The sequence below is a fragment of the Ovis aries genome, chromosome 2, assembly GCF_016772045.2.
Source record: "Ovis aries strain OAR_USU_Benz2616 breed Rambouillet chromosome 2, ARS-UI_Ramb_v3.0, whole genome shotgun sequence".
In the NCBI taxonomy this organism is placed as follows: domain Eukaryota; kingdom Metazoa; phylum Chordata; class Mammalia; order Artiodactyla; family Bovidae; genus Ovis; species Ovis aries.
In genome coordinates this window covers 193,509,272-193,529,408 of record NC_056055.1, presented here as the reverse complement: position 1 = coordinate 193,529,408, position 20,137 = coordinate 193,509,272, and the positions used below count along the sequence as shown (strand labels likewise).

The following is a 20,137-nucleotide window of genomic DNA, read 5'->3' as shown; positions in this document are numbered from 1 at the left end:
CATTACATGTAATTTGGCAGATGAGGGAAGAAGGCTTAGGGATTAAGGGGAAAATCAACCTGAGAAGAGTTTCAAAAATAACCACCTCAACCCAGCAATTTGAATTAAGTAAGGAGGCCGAATGGGAACTCTTTGCCCCAGGGTAGATTCCTGTATATAAAGTCTATTTATGGAAACAGCTACAGAAAGACAACAGCTTCGTGGCAGGTAACAGCAATTAAGCAGCCAATCTTTCTGTGTAATTAAACCTGCTTCACCATCGTTTCAAATATGAGTTTCAATCGAGAGTATGGGTTCTAATTTTTACACTTCTTTCCCAACTTTATAATCAATCTGAAGGGCAAGGGCGGAAGAGGGCAAAACAAATGCTGTTATAGGCAGTGGGTAAAAGGGAAAAACTCTTAAAACACAACTTTTGCTAATCAAAATACCACAATAAAGTAAACCAACTGAAAAGGTGATACCAACATCCATTTAGCCCAGCCAGCACAGTTTTGTTTCATACCAGTTTTTCTTTTTTAGCATCTAGGTTTTCTGGGGGAGCAAACAGTGATACCCTCCCCCACATTCTCATTCTGGTGAAACTGGAACCCTGATAAAATGGCACAGAGATACTTCCTATCTTCACACAAATGGATTGATTTCCCTGACTACCATCTCCAGGCCTGGTTGGGTCACTCTGACATCTCAACAAAATAAGCCCATATATTTCGTTCAGTCGAAAGAAACTGATTTGTTTCTTCTCTGAAAGAGCAACACTGACTACAGGAACAAATTTCAGAATGACTTGCTAACTCAAAGTTTCCATAAACTACCAGAAGAATCCACACGGGAACACATGGAGAGCACCGAGGACACTTTGTGTTTGATGCATACAAGCTCACCACCTGCACCCTTCCCAAGACCCCCCCAGGGGAATCCACGTTGTTCCAAGGAAGCCACTTTTATCTCATGTCCGGGAATAGAGCGTGCGAGCTAGACTGTGACAATGAACACATTTCCATCTCCCAGCCACGAGAGCTGATTCGGCGCTGGTCATTTCACTGAGCCTGAAGCTTTGGCCTGGAGTATTAGGACAAAGGTTCCATCTATCTCAGGGTGGCATGAGTTACAGATGTGGTACTAGGAACTGCTGCGACCATGACTGCTTTTGGAGCCTCCCTGGTAGCTCAGATGGTAAAGAAGCTGCCTGCAACGCAGAAGACCCGGGTTCAATCCCTGGGTCAGGAAGATCCCCTGGAGAAGAAAATGGCAACCCACTCCAGTATTATTGTCTGGGAAATCCCATGGACAGAGGAGCTTGGCAGGCTACAGCCCACGGGGTCTGCTTTTATGAGGGAGCTGGTCTGAGGAGGAAAACAGTACACAGAGGAGGGCAAGGAAAGAAAATAACCCAGTGACATCACAAACCTCCAGAAAGGTTTGCACCTGAAGCCTGCCACACAGCTCACAAGTTTTCAGTCACAGAGGCCAACTAAGTCTCCTTATTGTCTAAGTTGTTTGAGTTGGATTTTCTATTACTTGCTACAGAAAGCATCTTACCCAATAAAAGAAGGTGGCACAAGGAAATAGAATGTTGTAAATAACACACTAAAGAGCATGAACCGGCTAAGCCAAGGCCGCAAGGGTGGAGGCATGAGGACCTACTTACCAATTTGGACTGGCAAGATCACCGTTGATATTTAACAGAGAAACAGGTGATTAACGGCCTGTTGTGCCTTAAAACATGGACCTTGTGCTTGCAACTTTTGAGAATGTGAGAAAAAAAATCCGATGCTAGAGTATGTGTGGGCTACTCATTGAAGATCTACAAGAAAGCTGTAAAACTAGCCTGTCTGAAAGCCAGAGGGGAGAACATATGATTCTAAGAGGAGTCACTGCCTGGAAGCAGGAGATGCAGAGAAGTCCGCTATCCCAAGAACCAACTGTTTCATCTCTACAGCCCGAGAACAGGATAGCACACCCACCGTGAAGATGGAACGCAGGGGAATTATCACCCACGCTACTGCTTCTTAAGCTTCTTAACTATTCCCAGGTGGATTCCATTCACCAAGAGCTAAGGCCAGGTTCAACTGCCCAGAGACAAGTTCTCAGATCGGGTTCTAGGTCCAAAACCTTAGGGGTTGGTAGTATGTCTGATTTTTATTGGGGCTTCCCAGGTGGCACTAGAACCTGCCCGCTAATGCAGGATATGTAAGAGACAGGGGTTTGATCCCTGGGTCGGGAAGATCCCCTGGCGGGCTACAGTCCAGGGGTCACAAAGAACTGGACAAGACTGAAGCGACTTAGCACGCACATACTGTTTTTTATTAGTCCATGGAAGCAGTAAACCTTGAGAGCCAACACCATTTTTAAGGAGTCTGGCTGATGAGTGCTTAATCCTTAAGACAATCAACACCAAGACCTCCAACTCATAAAAAAAAAAACTAAAAACAAGAACTGTTAAAACATGACAAAACCATCATTCCCTACACTCCACTTTAGATGAGGCCACAGAAGACAACGGGCGAGAGAAATCTTCCTGATACCCTCTGTGGAGGGGCAGCAATGTTTTCAGCCACACAGGGAAGAGCTGCATGATGCTGGCTGGAGCACTTCATTTTCTTAAGCCGAAGCACGGAAAGAAAGGCATATGTGAGTGCTGGGCAGCCACAAGAGGAGCCAGAGGAGACATTCGTCTTTTTTTTTTTTTTTAATAGAGACACTATCTTGTATACAATCCTATTCCAGTAAAGAATCTGCCTGCAATACAGGAGACCCAGGTTCAATCTCTGGGTCAAGAATATCCCCTGGAGAAGGGTATGGCAACTCACTCCAGTATTCTTGCCTGGATTCTCCAGGACATGGACAGAGGAGCCCAGTGGGCTAGTCCATGGGCTAGTCCCTGGGGTCTATTCTTCAGTCCATGGGGTCGCAAACAGTCAATCACAACTGAGCAACTATCACACTTTTACTTTTCTTCCCCCTTTCGAGGAGTCCAAGTTACCTTGTAACAAGTAACTAGTGATAAGTAATGCCCAGTTCTCACTACAGAATTCGAAGGAGACAGACATGCTTTCTTCATCCCCAAAGAACATGGCCTGCATGCATGCATGCGTGCTAAGTCACTTTAGTCGTGTCCAGCTCTTTGAAACCCTATGGACTGTAGCCCACCAGGCTCCTCTGTCCATGAGATTCTCCAGGCAAGAATACTGGAGTAGATTGCCATGCCCTCCTCCAGAGGAGCTTCCTGATCCAGGGATCAAACCAGTTTCCTACATCTCCTGCACTGCAGGCAGACTCTACCCACTGAGCGACCTGGGAAGGCCAAACATGGCTTATGCACAGCCAATCACATCCTCCTATGACCAGGAGTCCCGTGACATGATGACGGCTGGTGGTTATACTCATTACTCACTGCATGACAGCAGCAGCATGAAAACCAGGTGGTTCCCGTGCCCTGGCTTCTGCTACGGATCCTGCTGCCCAGTCCCCCAGTCTTTCGGAGGTTCCTGCCTCCCTTCTAAGCCTGTATCCTTCCTGATCCTCTGACCTTTCAGCAATTCTGTGAGTTCCTACATCCTTTCTGCATTGCACCCAACCAAGAGCCTTGACTGACTTGAACGCTAAGTACTGTGCCCAATATAAGTATTAAACCACTGTTCGATCTTCAATATTATGTAAAGCTAATCTTTTTCCCCAACTTTGGAGAAAGCAATCCACCAAATACAATGACTGGCGGAGCCTTTAGGGGGCCACTTAGGCAGGACCTCCACCTAAGGGCACTGGTATAGCCCAGCCAGAAGCTCACCAACTGATAACAGGTGACTCCATGGCTGCACAAGCTCTTTTCACCTGTTTGTCCATCCAAGAAAAACAAAATACATGTTCACAACCATTCTTTCCCCCACTTACTCTCATCTCAAAAACTTACCACCTATATTGCAGTGTATATCAGTTCATTTACTGGCATATTTTGCAGCATAAAAATACCACTTAAAATCTGAAAAGCATCATTTCAAAAATCCCTCAAAATCCAAAAGAATGAAACATAAACATCCTACAGCATCTTAAAATGCCATCTATAACCTAACATTTATATATGAGTAGTCTACTCAGCCCCAACCTTAAATTACAAGTCACCTACCACGTTAATGTTGTCTATGCCTGGGGATGTCAAGACCAGCATTTCCCAAGCCAACAGCCCCACAGAGACATGGCCACACCAGACAGTAGATCCTTAGGAAGAGCATGGCCATTCTACTACTGACATCAAAACAGCAACACTGAAAAGTTATTCCAAAGTAATCGGTAATTTAATTACTAAATAAGAGATGTATTTTAAGCTGAAATATATTATCTGTTGGTCTCCCAGTTACTCAAAAGCCTCAGAATGCCACAGATGAGAACAAATGTGTATTTTTAAGTTGAAACAGTTTTACTGTAGAATTTGAAAGAACATTCTCAAATCAGAGCTGAGCTGGGCAATGGTTCACAAGAATTAACATTAATTTATGAACACAATTTTAAATTTGAAGAAACCTTGGACTACAAGCTGCTGCTGCTAAGTCACTTCAGTCGTGTCCGACTCTGTGCGACCCCACAGACGGCAGCTCGCCCAGCTCTCCAGTCCCTGGGATCCTCCAGGCAAGAATACTGGAGTGGGTTGCCATTTCCTTCTCCTATGCATGAAAGTGAAAAGTGAAAGTGAAGTCTTGTCTGACTCCTAGCGATCCCGTGGACTGCAGCCTACCAGGCTCCTCCATCCATGGGACCTTCCTGGCAAGAGTACTGGAGTGGGTTGCCATTGCCTTCTCCGGGACTACAAGCAAATATTACATAAAACAGATAAACAACAAGGTCCTACTGTATGGTACAGGAAATTATATTCAATATCCTGTAATAAACCGTAATGGAAAAGAATATGAAAAAGAATACATATAAAACTGAATCATTTGCACACCAGAAACTAACACAACATTGTAAATCAACTATGAAAAAAAAGCGTGTGTCGTTCAGTCGTGTCTGACTCTGCAACCCCATGGACTGTCACCAGCCAGGCTCCTCTGTCCAAGGATTCTACTACAGAGGGTTGCCATTCCATTCGTCAGGGGATCTGCCCACCCAGGGATTGAACCTGGTTCTCCCGCATTGCAGGCAGTTTCTTTACCATCTAAGCCATTCAACTTAAAAAAATAGTAAATAATGGAAATTTCCTAGCAGTCCAGTGGTTAGGACTCTTAATGACACTTTCACTACCATGGCCTGGGTTCAATCCCTTGTGGGGGAACTAAGAACCTGCGAGTGTCCCAGTATGGCCAAAAAAATAAATGATTAAATAATAAATAAATTTTAAAATGTGAAGGCATTTCTTAAGCATAGCCATAAAAGCCACTTGCAGGAAAACTTCATGAAAGCAGGTTATCTACTGCTCTGGTAACTGTAAGTGAGGACGTCTGAAATACATCTATTATAATATACATCAGAAGCAGAGCCTTTGGGGGTCTTCTTACCATAGTAACCACTGTTATTTGACTCCAGTTCCCCTCATTAACCTCCTTGTGCTGTAGTCTTGTATGCTTTATAGCCCCTTTTCTGGAGAATCAGCTCCACGGTGTCAAGAATCACCCTTATTCATCTTTATCTCCCCAAAGGCACAGTGCACAGCCTCTGGCACATGGCAGGCATTCAGACAAAGACAAAAGGAAAACAAGCATGCAAATTTACGGTTGACAACTGAGTTGTTCAATAGTGCACATTCTCACAGCTGCCATCCTGGGTTGGGTGGTTCCTTCCCAGCCGACCAGAAGGCAAAATAATGACTGTGGCTTCAAGCCACTTTGATCCATTCCTCTAAAAACACAATACTATCAACAAAGGACAGGAAACAGAATTGAGCTATTTGGCTCCCAAAGACATCGCTAATGCTTTTAAGGATAACCTGAGAAACACATTTAACGAAGAAAACAAGGCCAATGTGGCAGGATTTCATGAATAAAGTAAGACTCAGCAAATCCTGATAGCAAAACAAAGGCAAAAGAGAGGCCAAGTCTATAGGACGTGGTTCAGTACCAAATATAATGGGCTAAGTGACTAAAAAAACCCTGAAACTTCCTTCCTGGATCTTTCAAAATAGCACCAACCTCATCTTTGAGAAAAGTCTGATTAAATTTCCATTCAATTCGGTTCAACCACCGCTTAACGCTATTCAGCCCTGTTGGTCCCTGGCATTGTGTTAAGTGCTAGGGACACACTGAATAATCATGGTACTTCCTTGTCCCATACACTCCCCAGGAGCTCACGGTCTAGTAAGAGAGTCAAGACAAAAAATAGGTGACTTTTGAAATTTCAAATGACCATCTTAATGATTAAAAGCAACACGAGTTCACTAGAGGAAAAAAGAAATCAGAAAATGTAGATGAGCAAAAAGAATATAAGCCAAATCCAACAGCCTCATGTTTTAGTTTAAATCCTTCTGGATTCACTAGAATCCCTAGAAAACCTGATTTTTATAACCAATGAAATGGCCATCATTTCTGGCTTTATTGATCTATGTAAGTATTTCTGCCTCAGGTAGGAATGTGAAATAGATCCATGGGAGTTATGAAACTCTGGAGCTACACCAATAATATCCAACACTTTAACATTCAGCCAAATTGTATGGCCATCTGCCCCTCTGTTCTTTACCTTCTGTGTGTATGCTTAGTTGCTCAATCATGGCTGACTCTTTGCAACCCCATCGACTGTAGCCCACCAGGCTCCTCTGTCCATGGAATTCTCCAGGCAAGAACACTGGAGTGGGTAGCCTTTCCTTCTCCAGGGGATCTTACCAACCCAGGAACTGAACCCAGGTCTCCTACTTTGCAGGCAGATTCTTTACACTCTGACCCACCAAGCAAGCCCCTCTTTACCATCTCTCCACCCTCAAATTAGCAACCCACAGCATCAACCGCCTGCCCACCAGTCATCTCTACCACTTGGCTGTTTCTAACATATCAGTGCACGTCCACCTCTCTTCTACCATCACACACCACAAGGCCAGAAACAAAAACAAAACCATCTTACTCTCCCTAGATTCCACAGTCACAACTGATCCAGTTTCTCACCCTTGGCCTCTCCCTGTCTCTAACTCCCCACACAATGTATCACCTTGATTGTATCGGCTTTACAAGCCCCGCTCCATCCCTTCCCACCCTTCCCCACTGGGACTGCCCCAGTTCAGGCTTCATCATCTCTCACGCTGAAGGCAGCAACCTCCTAAGTTGTCTTCACCACTGCCTCTGCCAGGCCCACTCCTCCCCCGATCCACACGCCACACCACCCAAGTTGCCTTTCTAAATCACAGTTTGATCAGGTAAGTCAAAGTCACTCTTTATGACCCCACGGACTGTAGCCCACCAGGCTCCTCTGTCCATGGAATTCTCCAGGCAAGAATACTAGAATGGGTTGCCATTTTCTTCTCCACTGATCAGGTAAGCCCTGCTCTAAATCCTCCAATAACTCTCCAGCATCTTTTAATATTCAAATTCCTTAGGAGATGATCAAAAAGATCAGAGAATTACCATATGACCCAGCAATTCTACTTTAGAATTTGAAAGGAGGGATTCGAACATTTCTGTTCAAAGCAGCATTATTCACAAAACAAAATGTGACACACAAACAGTGGGATATTACTCAGCCTTAAGAAAAAAAGCAAATTCTGACACACGCTGTAGCACAGATGAAACCTGAGAACATCATGCTAACTGAAGTAGCCATAGTGTTAGGCACTTATTCATGTGCCACTCTTTGTGAATCCATGGATGGTAGCCCGCCAGGCTCCTCTGTCCATGGAACTCTCCAGACAAGAACCTTGGAGTGGGTTGCCATTTCCTCCTCCAGGGAATCTTCCTGGCCCAGGGATTGAACCCAGGTCTCCCGCATTGCAGAGTTCTCCCACATTGCAGGCAGATTCTTTACCATCTGAGCCACCATGGAAGCCCCAAGAATATTGGAGTGGGTTGCCATTCCCTTCCGTGGGGGATCTTCCTGTCCCAGGGCTCGAACCCGATCTCCCACATTGCAGGTGGATTCTTTACCATCTGACCAACTGAAATAAGTCAGTCACAAAAGGACAAGTACTGTATGACTCCACTTATATGAGGTCCTAGAGCAGTCAAATTCATAAAGACAGAAAGTAGGACAGTGGTTACCAGGAGCTGAGGGAGGAGGGAAAGGGAAGTTGCTGTTTAACCAGTACAAGGTTTCACTTTGGGAAGATGACCAATGGTGCTGATAGTTACACAACAATGTAAATATACTCAATGCCACTGAACTGCCACACTTAAAAACGTTAAAATGGTCATGATACGCTATGCATACTTTATCAAACATTAAAAAAAATTCCTCATCAGAGCTGACACGACTCCACAATTGGACTCCAGCCTTCCTCCTCATTCTCACTGCTCCTTGACCAAGTCTCTCAACCCCTTAAGGCAAACCTCACACGAGGGACCTCCCGGGACAAACAGAAATGTGGTTCTAGCTGTAGGCCTTTGCTCCACAGGATCAGCTGAGCTGCTTGTCTTAAATAAATCCCTTCTGACTTAAACCAGTGTGAGCAGCCCTTCCCCCAAGGCAGTGTGCTCTGAGCAAGCCCTACACATCCAGCACAACTGTCAGCTTGCTGGTCTCCTCCGGCCTCTGGAGAAAGCCTGCGCTCCCCACGTGTGAAGACCCCCGCTGCCTGGCCAAGGGATGGTGCACAAGGAGTTGGTGTGCAGAATAGGTGGATGGATGCACGTGGGAGTGACTCAGCCCATTTTTCCTTCCAGGGCTGTTTCCATTATCTCTACCCTTCCTACCAGAGAGCTTCATGAGGTTCACCAAGAACAAGAAAGACCTGGGTTAGAAACTGAAGGCCAAAACACTTTCTCAGTATTTATGAAGTTAAGGGCAAGCAGAATGAAAACTGTATTCTTTAGGACAATTTACTCAAGGAGAAGAGGCTGGTGGGCCACACAGGGTGCTGTGCAGGGCTCCCTCCAAGTCTAAGAAAATGGGCCATGACATTCATTTATGAAACAGCATCTGAGGATGATGCCAATTTTCATTCCTACCAACACACTTCCTTAGAGAAGCTTATAGTATACGGTATGCCGATTCATGGCTTTACTTCACATAGTTATCTGATTTTCCAATCCTGTTTTCCACTGTTAAAGCCACCGCACACTGAGGTTTTATCCATCTTTCTCTAAAGCGTTTTGTTAAGGATATTTAATAGACTGCTAGTAGGAAGGCTTTTGTTAGCATCTTCGATTTAGGAAAGAAACAGGCCTAAATACTGGGCAGTTTCCATACAATAACTGTTGTCTTGAGCTTCAATTATGGATAATAAAAAGGACATTAAGTTATCAGGCAATGATAAAATGGAATAGATTTGAACTGGGAATGAAAACAAACAACTAAAACCATACAGAAGCCCATAAATCACAAAGCCAGACTCAGATCTTAAAAAGCTTTGTGAATGCGAAAGGCAATTAATACAACTTTCTGAATATCTAAGAGTCCACAGCCCAGAGAGCACCTCTGAATAGGCAGAGATGGGCCGGGAACCACTCAGTGTCAATGCCAGGTTTGTTTCTGTCTGGGTGTAGCAAGGCTAGCCGCATCAACCAAAGCTGTCAGCCAGGAGCTGGGCTACCCTCCACCCCAGGCATGGTCCAGTTATTAAGGATTTCAAAGATAGCATCTAGACAGAACTTTATAATGTGATAGGTTAAAAAAAAGGTTTTTTCTACCTAAGGAAATGATGAAGTGTATTATCGAGACTAATTAGAAAGACTTCTGAATCAAAAATAACTGGCTGCTATGACAACATTGAAGGTTCTGGATTACAAACTACAGACTACCTCTTCTGATGTATAAGCAAAATTTCTTAGGATCCCAGGCAAAGCCTTATTTTACCAGAGATAGAAATGGACCCAGGAGATGTTGCATATTTGGTTTCTGGAAGAGCCAGGGTGAAGAGGAAGCTTTCCTAATGGGTCTAAGCATATAGGCTTTCATACTCATATTACACACACATCCTTCACTCTAATTCCTAAGTCATCAAACTTCAGAATACGCCACAGTTCTTAAAGAGAAGCTTGACTTGGGAAAGAGTAACTTTTCACAAGTTCAGTAGCAAGAGTTTACCATGACTGAGAATTCACTTTTGATCCACCCAACATGGAACATCACAGGCTTTGAATCACTGACCCAAGCTTGCATCCAAGGAAATTCATCTCTGGAATTCGAGTTTCTGATCTAAAAATTCAGGGATGACAACATCCAGTTTACTTCCTCTTTTGAGAAAGCAAAGCCCGACTCCCAAGAGGCTGTCACCAGATTCCAGTTCTCTCCCTCCCTAGTGCCTGTTTCTGCTAACCTGAAGAGCTCGCCTGCTCGGCCCTGAGGTCTCCTGGCCAGTGTGTCCATGTAAATAACCTCGAGCATTGCCTCATGTGCAGTGGACATCCCATGGAGGTCAGTACCCCGAGGAGGCACGCAGCCAACAGCACTGTCACCACCGTCACTTCCCGGAGCAAGTTCTGCAGAGTCATGGCAGGAACAACTGCCAAGGGGCAGGGTGCCTTCAGAGAATGCCACCCACCCTCAAGACTGGGTCTGAAAACCACCCCCATGCCTCTTCTCCACCCCTTCCCCAGTGCAGTACCCATCGGGAATGGAAGACAAGCCGTCCTGGCTTTAGGGGGAACCTACGGTCGTGCTGTCCCACTCACACTGGACGTTATGAGAACTCATGAGCTAATGTCTGAAAAGGTCTATGAGTTCCTAAGGGACAAAGGAGCCAAAAACTATAAACCACTGTTACAGTCAGAAACACAAACTCAGCTGCACTGGGACCTGCAAATTATAACCAATAGGCCTCTCAATCCGCTCCCTCATGATGGATTAAAAAAATTTCCAAGAAGTCCAACGTGTTTAGATTGGCAAACCCGACGCCCTGGAACCCCCAGGTGAACGTAAAAGGGCTCACGTGTAACTGGCACACCTGCCAGCTCTGATTAGTTCCTGGCTGGTGCGCAGACCCCAAATACAACACAGTGGTTATTAAACAGAACACAGCCACCAGGGGAAATCCAACTTTCCTTCCAAACGAACTGCCTCGTTAATCAGAGGGTCTCAGTCTCGTCCCTCACGCTAATACCCACACCAAGTTCTCCTGTCCTCAGCCCCTCCCCTTGCTTACAAGGTTTGGGGTCCCTCTCTGTTCTCTGTATGCTTGACCAGACCATCCAAGCACTCAAGCTGTTCCCTTATAGTTCAAAGTACGGTGATTTGCACCTAGGAGCTATACATGTAAGGTTCCTTGTACCCAGCAGTTTGGGGGTCCCACTATATCAAGTTTTGAAGACACTTGGCTGAATAAAGACACTCACATGAAATAGCCTGGGGTACACCAGAGCAAAACTACTTTCCTTTAAAAAGGCTCCTTTCATCATCCAGGCTCTTTTCAGTGACAATGGAGGGAAAGGTACTGAATTGCTCTCTGCGGTAAGGAAGCAAAGTATCTCTCCGGGAAACAGCAGCTGTTGCACTCTGCAACAGACCAGAGAGTTGGAATGAACACCTCAGTGGCTCGGAAAGAATCCCCCGAGTTCCATGCTGTCGCCAGCTCTGTGGTAGTGCAGGGAGACCCAGCACACTGCCAATGCTGAGCCTCAGTCTCCCCACAAAGGGGCTGCACACATCGTCTCCTAAAGTCTTGTTCCAGCTTCCATCATTACTGACTCAGCAAGAATAGCTCAACTGGGAAAGACTGACTTCCTTCATTTCAGGGTAAGCAATCACGGGTGTGATTACAAAGAATGTGAAAAGCCAAAAATGCCAGGCCACAGAAAACTTTCCCAATGACACTTACTCAGACGTAAAGGAACGCAGCTCTCTTTGTTCTGACCTCACCAGACAAAAAAAAAAAGAAAGAAAAATATATTAAGGGAATAACCACACTCAGCACAGAAGGAAATGCACAAAATCACAGGATCACCATCAGGAAAGGCATCGGGACACATGTGACTGTGTTGTCTGTTTACAACTACACGCTTAGCAGCAAAATGGCACTGGCTATTTTAACAAATATATCCAGTTATGAAAGCAAAAAGGGATCTAAAATTACAAATTAAGAAATCCATATAAAACCAACCATAATAAGAATTAAAGAAAAAGAAACCATAGTAAAAGAAAAATATGCATCGCTCAACAGTACATCTTCAGTAACGTCTCTGTACTTGTGGTTAAGAAAAAGTATTTTTGGAATAATAAAAATTCAGAAGCTTCCTCAAGCAGTTATCCATTAAACTACTTTAGTGGATAGTTACATATCCACACTATGTAATCAAAGACAGAGATGTTTATACATTTACGTTAGGGCTTCATGAATGTTTATTAGTTGAGAACTGATCAAACAAAAACAGCTAACATGTTACCAAAATGACACTGATATGTAAATTGAGAAGGCAAAATGACTTTGTCACTGAAAAAGAATTTTTAAAGAAAATAGCTACATTGCACTGGGGTTACTTCACCTAAATTGACTAAAATTAGCAATCAGACTCGAATTTGGAAGTATTTTCTGGAATAACTTTTTTCTAGTTTTGCTCATTTTGGAAGCATTACTGAATTTAAAACCAAATGAACCAACTTTTCTGTATCTCTAAACACATTATAACGTATTTAGGAAGAAACAAAAAGATATACAATATAGCAGAAACATTTACCAGGCATACCATAGCTAAATAACTCTTTTTAAGTCACAAATTAAAATGTCTAACAAAATTTATGTTTACTAAATTTAAATTGAGAAATGGTTACTAAACTGTAATAACAGTTCTGTTCATTTCCCAAAATTCTGTCGGAAGCAGCAATTATTTCATATATTTACAAAAGTATACATACATAAAAATGCCCTTTAAGACATGCACGCTTATTTTTTCCCTTGAATACAGCATGGTCTCAACCTGTAAAGCTATAGAAAAATCAACTGCTGATCAGTTTGACCAGGTATAGAACTATACAGTAAATTTTCCCAAGGGAAGTTCTGGTAAGATATAAATATTTAATAGTGAACTACACTGTATATGGACGATTAAGAAAAGTTCATTTCCTGCTACAAGTAGTTTACGAAAAAAAGATTTTCAAACTACCACATTTTAATATTATAAAGCATCAACTCAAAAGGCCTAAACACCTTTAAATTTACACTCTATCCTTAATCACGTCTCTCACTAGGTAAGTAGGTAGGCAGGTAGATCTGAAAACTACAGAGTTCTCTTTAAATGACATAATTATGATATCCGAGTTTAGAAATTAAAACTGCTTACCAACTTTTCTTCTCCATTGTTTTTTCCACCAATTTAACTAGCACTTTAGCATTCAGTTCATATGAAAGGGAGAGACAAACATTCGTTGTGACAGGGAAAACACACTAAGTACAACAAATATTTTGCAAACAGATAAGAGGGGGAAAGTAGGTCAATATCCTGTGGCTAGGAAGACACAGCCTCAGCTTCCGTCCAGAACTGAATTATATGATTAACCAGGCTGGACTCTCTTCCAATCACAGCCTCCTGTTCTGACTTGTGCCCCTAAGACACAAAGGCACTGGAAGAACAAGGAATGAGAGACCCTTCAACTGCTTCCCTGTCATTAGCAAACTAGCTGGGTGAAAAAAATTCTTAGGAGCAATGTAACTAATAAAACGCAGGGATTTCCCAGGCTGCCCAGTGGTTAAGACTTTGCCTTCCAATGCCAGGCAGGCTCAACCCCTGGTGGGCAGAGCTAAGAACCCACATAGCTTGCGAAGCCAGCAAGCCAAAAAACATTAAACAAAAACAAAATTGTAACAGATTCAACAAAGATTCTAAATATGGTCCATATTCAGAAAAAAACCTTAAAAAAAAAAGTGCTCACATAGGGCTGATAATTCATTATAAAAAGAATATAGAGACTACCATCTATGTTCAAAGGTGAACTATTTTCATGGTCTAGGAGAATCACAGAAGGATGGCTGAAGAGGTGAAACCTGACCATGAGGATCCTTTTTGAGGATGAGCAGGATATGATTCGGAGGGGGCAATGGCAACCCACTCCAGTACTCTTGCCTGGAAATCCCATGGACAGAGGAGCCTGGTAGGCTGCAGTCCATGGGGTCGCGAAGAGTCGGACACGACTGAGCGACTTCCCTTTCACTTTTCACTTTCATGCACTGGAGAAGGAAATGGCAACCCATTCCAGTGTTCTTGCCTGGAGAATCCCAGGGATGGCGGAGCCTGGTGGGCTGTCTATGAGGTCGCACAGAGTCGGACCTGACTGAAGTAACTCAGCAGCAGCAGCAGCAGCAGGATATGATTATTAGGATGTGATCAGGGGCTTCCCAGGTGGCGCTAGTGGTAAAGAACCACCTGCCAATGCAGCAGACGTAAGAGATGCAGGTTCGATCCCTGGGTCAGGATGATCCCCTGGAGAACGGCATGGCAACCCACTCCAGTATTCTTGCCTGGAGAATCCCCATGGACAGAGGATCCTAGTGAGCTACAGTCCACTGGGTCTCAAAGAATCGGACACGACTGAAGCACATGAGCACTGAGGATGTGATTAAAAAGAAAAGAACCTAAAACAAGAGGTACAAAACCTATTCAGAAGAGGGTGTCTAGACAGAACGGCAGCAGAAGATAGCTGATTTCATGTCCTGCTGGGCCATGAAGCTGGAAGGAAAGGTGAGCTGGGGCAAGGCTGAGAGTGCGGGCTGAGGGGATGGAAATGGGTGGGAGAGGAGAGGGAAGCATCACACAGCCTGCCTCTTGCAGTCATTGCTGGTATCAGTGCATCCAGAGGGCAACAAGTTTGACTGACAGTCACTGGTGATAGTCAGATGGAAAATGAAGTTGAGGACAGCCATTATAGATGATAGGAAGTCATCAGAAATTTTTGAGCAGACATGGAGACAACAAAAATTTGAGATTTGATCAGGAAATAATCTGAATTTGTTGGGGGAGTGAGAAGAAGCAGGAAGTGGGATTGCTCTGTGCAGTGTTCAGTTCATGCACTGCATTAAAGTGGGCCAGCCAAGGGGTAATGCGGGGACTGACATCAAGTCAAGCTCCTGACGGGGTGTGATTGCCCTAAAGGACACCTTTTTCAACTTGCATAAGTGCACTGTACAAGCTAGCAGCAGATAATTCAGCTGGGGCATGAAGCTAGAAGTCAGGAATAAGAACTAGGGTAGAACTAATGGAAATGAAACAAGAAGGTAAGTGCAAGAGAAATAACAAACAAATTTATCATAAGAGGTGGGAAACTAACTTGATGGGAGGGCACAAGAGAGAGAGGAGGATTTAAGACTCATGTCCTTTTTCATCCTAATGCTTAAGTTTGGCTGGTTGGTTTTTTTAAAAGATCAGTTAAGGTTGGATGTCATAAGTAAATGATATATACCAAAGCCTATTAATATAATTTTTTAATATATGTATTTAGTTGCACCGGGTCTTAGCAGCGGCATGTGGGATCTTAGTTCCCCAACAAGGGACCAAACCCGGGTAGCCTGCAGTGGAAGCACAGAGTCTTAACCAGTGGACCGCCAGGGAAGTCCCCCTAAACCTATTATCTTAAATAAACCCTATAAAGATATAGATTTATTTTCCAATCTTTTTCTGTAGTGTTGAGGCCTTCTGAGTCTATGTCCATTGACTGTAGTCCCCAGTGGTCTCTTGTAAAACATTCTCCATGGCATCACTTTCCAGGTCTAATTTCTTCAAAGAAAAGTGAGGTTATAAAGACATCTGGGATGCAATGTGGGGTGGACTGCAGTATTCCTGACAAATGCTCACTACTCTTCTCTACGGCGTTGCTGAATTCAGGTGTATAGCTAAGACGGTTTCACATTTGCCGTTCCTCTGACACTGGGATAAGCAGCATTTCAGAGGGCACAGCTCCATCACTCTGCACCCTGGACTGAGGACCAGGGCAATATGGGTAGACCTCCCACCTCACCTATAATGGCCCACCCACTGTGAGTGTGATTATTTGAGTCACTAAGATTCTCAGGTTTACATAATCACAAATTAATCTACTTACGCTAAATAACTGACAGTTTTAATGGGAACACTTTTATTTTATGATCTCCCAAATTCTTTGGGATTCCCTGGTGGCTCAGTAGTAAGGAATCTGCCTGCCAAGCAGGAGACACACGTTCAATCCCTGGGTCAGGAAGATCCCCTGGAGAAGGAAATGGCAGTCCACTCCAGTATTCTTGCCTGGGAAATCTTATGGATAGAGAAGCCTGCAGGGTTCAGTCCACAGGGTCACAAAGAGTCAGACATGACTAAAAAACTAAACAACAGCAAATCCTTTAGTTACTTCAGCTACTCCTAAATCAGCTGTAATCACTTTTAGAAACTTACTCTTATTAGGTCGTTTATAAAATAATCAAATGAATTTTCATAGAAACAGTTCTTTTTGCATCCATTTTAAAATCATTATATTAACTATAATAGTAAGTAAAGCTGGCATAAATAGGCTTGAAATAAACACAGCTGAGTCCAGATAAGCACAGCCTAGTAGGAAGAGAAACTCAAGAGCACACTATAGAATGGCCCTCTAACTTTGGGCATTTACTGTGTTATGGGCATCAGCTGATATATTTTACAAAGGAAAAGAGCACCAACTAATCCAGCCAATCTGGAGGTCACTAGGAGCTTAAAGAGTTTTTTAAAGCTATGAGCCTAGACAGTTATAAGAATGAACAGTACTATCATATTACCAGGCTAAAAATCTAGTTGGCTTTTCAAAACCATATCCAACTACCATATTTATTCTGTCCCAAATGTACAGTCAGAAGTGCTTAAGTCATTTAAGAAAGCACAAAAATAACACTTCAAACCCACAACCAGACATAGAGTCAAGAGTACAAGGTCATATGTCTTTCCAATAACCTGCCTCTCAAAGATAGAAAGAAAAAACACAGAAGTTACTATTAAAAACTAAATTTGAGTTTCATACTTTAAAATTATATACTTCTTTTAAAACTGTCGACAGAGATAAATGTTCCTCTCAGGCTTGCCTAGAAAAATCTGGGTGCTTCTATTTTAGGTAGCCAAACAGTAAATCTACCCATAATTTATCTCCTTTGAGAAATCCGATAGCCTTTTCAATAAAAATATGAACTTTTATGTAGAAATCATGCTGATATATTTCAATAGACTACCTAGAGAAACACTGTGTAAACACATATACAGACACCCCAAAGTGACCAACCATTTTAAATAACATATACTCACAGTTCAACCCCAACTCCTTCACCAACACCATGCATGGAAAGCCTCCCTCCTCTGCATCTAGTAGGACAACCTAAACTTCTATATACTTTTAATTAAAAAAAAAAAAAAAACACATCTGGAGAAAAAAGGCAGTAATACCATATCTACCCAAATAGTTCTGCCCCCAGGCACTACTGGGATAGCCACCCACTCAAGTCTTATTTTAACTGACATGGGCTCTTGTGGGGGGAAAAAAAGGAATCGAAACCGAAACTTTGTTGGGGGGGAGCATTAATTTGTAAAATATGAGGGGCACTCATAAAAATTTTGACTGAACCCTGACTAAATCAATGTTCCCACTATGTTTTAGTTTTTTTTTTAACTGTGACATGAGCAGCCATGAGGACAAGATTACAGAATGATTTAATCTGATCATCAAATAAAATTTACTACAGGGTTAATGTGACACAACTTTTATACCTGAGAGAAGGAATGCTTTGCTATATGAGATTGAGTTAGAGCTGGGAGGAACTGAAGACAAATAAATGAACTTGATTCCAGGAGGAGAATAAAGCCAGCCAAGGCCTAAATCCTAGAAAATCTGCACACTGAGGGACCAGGGGAGGAGAGGACTAGAGCAAAGGTCACCACAGCCACACTGGTGCGGCTCCGTGTGAGGGTGACAAGGGGCAGCAGAGGGTCAATGGTGTGCAGGATGGGGGACAAGGAGGAAGGAGGAAGGACAAGTGTGTCAGCAGGTCTAGAATCCACCTGGTAGGAGCTGAACTGTGCCTTCACCCCAGTGCCAAATTCATATGCTGAAGCCCTAACCCCCAGCACCTCAGAGTACGGGACAGGGGATCTTTCCCCATCCAGGGATTGAAGCTGCATCTCCTGCATTGCAAGTGGATTCTTTACCTCTCTTTACCATTTTTTATCCCTGGGTGGAGAAGATCGCTGGAGAAGGAAATGGGAACCTAGAAAATTCTATGGACAGAGGAAGGATCCATGGCGGGCTACAGATCATGGGGTTGCAAAACAAGTCAGACACGACTGAGGGACTCAACAACAACAACACTTGGAAACAGGACCTTTAAACAGGTGATTAAGTTAAAATGAAACCATTAGGGTGGACCCTAACCCAACATGACAGGTGTCCTCATAAGGTAACAGGAACACAGCCAGCACAGACTGAGGGATGCCTGTACAAGGTCCAGTGGGAAGGTGGCCATCTGTAAGTCAAGAAGAGAGGCCTCAAAGAAACAACCTGCAGACTCCTTGATCTTGGACTTCCAGCCTGCGGAAGTGTGAGAAAATTTACTTCTGCTGTGTACGACACCCAGTCGTATCATTTTGTCACAGCAGTGCATGCAGAGTAATACTTTGACATTCTATAACCCCTTGTAAGACTGCCTACTTCTCTCCTCCTCCACAGCCAAGCTTTCTGATGCACCCAACCTTTGACCTTGACCTTTGCCACCCTTCCTAGGCATCCAGAGCTCACTCAGCACATGCCACTGAAACACCTTCACGTACAATGTCACCGCCTGTTTGCTGCCCACCGCACTTCTTCCTAAGAGCTCTCTCCAGCCCTGGCTTCCCTCTGGCCACTTCTTCTGGCTGTCCACTTCCCACCCCCACCACTCCTCCTTCTCCTCAGCAGCTTCTTCTCCTTTGTCCACTTGTCACAAAATAACGTCTCCCAGACTCCTATCACCCACCTTCTCCCTTTCTCCCTCCTCACTCTAAGTGACCCTCACAGCATCCACAGCTTCGATCACACCTAGATGCTGATGGTCCCTCCATCCAGACCTCAGTCCCTGGCCTGGCCCTGAGCCCTAGTGTCTGTACTTCGTGCATCTGTTAAACCCCACTCTCTGCCTGGAGGCCCCAATCCCAAATGAAACCCACTACTTTCAGCCTGCCTGTGCCAACCATTCCCAACGTCACACAGCTAGAAACTCAGGAGTCATCCCAGACCCCCACTCCCCCAGCCCTCTCCAACCCAGTCACTACATCCCCCCCAACTGATTAAAGAAGGGTACATCAAAACACTCACCACAATCATTGACCCAATCAGCACATTCTCAACAGCTACTATTGGCAAATCACCCAAAATACAGAAAAGGCTCAGTGTACAAAAATGTTCATCATAGTATTATTATTTTACAGCAGCAAAGTGGTAGAAGCAACCCAAATGCCCAATAAAAAAAGAGGTGCTTCAGGAAATGACTGTACTCAACAGAATACACAACTATAAAATTTATTTCAAAACCTGTAGTAATATAGAAAATACATGAACTCTATGATTACAATCATTCCAAAACAAACACATAGAAAGCTTGAAAAGGAATATTCAGAAATGCTCAGAGTTGATATTTTAAAGTTAGCTGCCTCAAGAAGTCTTTTAGTTTCATTTTCTAAACTTTCTGTAATGTTCTTAGGATGATTTTTTTTTTTTTAAGTACAAAATACCCAAAGGCAAGTGTTTGTTAGTAATCTTGGACCTTCTGAGTTGCTTGGTTTCAGGATAAATGGGAATTTTACTATAGAACTCCCTTCAGCTGCCATGCTACCTTCATGTCACATCTGTTGCAACATCCAACACAAACTCCCACGAAATTATGTTTCCCTCTAAATCCTATTATACTTGTAGCCCTCAGAGTGAGATCCTAAAAATTAATTCTTTCAAGAAATCCAACTGGACACATTAACAGCTGCATGACTGTGGAACTGGGCTCTCAACATCTGCCACGGTTATTAGCTGTTCTAGCAAGAGAAGATCAACACACAGGCGCTGCTGCCAGGAGGGCAAGTGCAGAGCTGGAGTGGAATCACAGAAGGTGAAGCCCCTTGGTATC

General features: G+C 43.6%; 1 protein-coding gene across 11 annotated transcripts in view; it reads right to left on the bottom strand.

Annotated features, from left to right (window-relative positions):
• Nucleotides 1–20,137, bottom strand: part of MYO1B (myosin IB) — a 191,965-nt gene that overhangs the window by 158,756 nt on the left and 13,072 nt on the right. For 3 of the 11 annotated variants that reach the window (XM_012140843.4, XM_042244006.1, XM_042244007.1), the window contains exon 1: nucleotides 13,344–13,449. The exons of 3 other annotated variants lie outside the window; for them this stretch is intronic. The gene's annotated coding sequence lies outside the window, so the exon portion shown is untranslated. Of the gene's footprint in view, nucleotides 1–10,387; nucleotides 10,447–11,884; nucleotides 12,251–13,343; nucleotides 13,450–20,137 lie in introns of those variants that run through there. 5 more of the 11 variants (XM_060410141.1, XM_060410142.1, XM_060410146.1 and 2 more) reach the window with 2 other exon arrangements.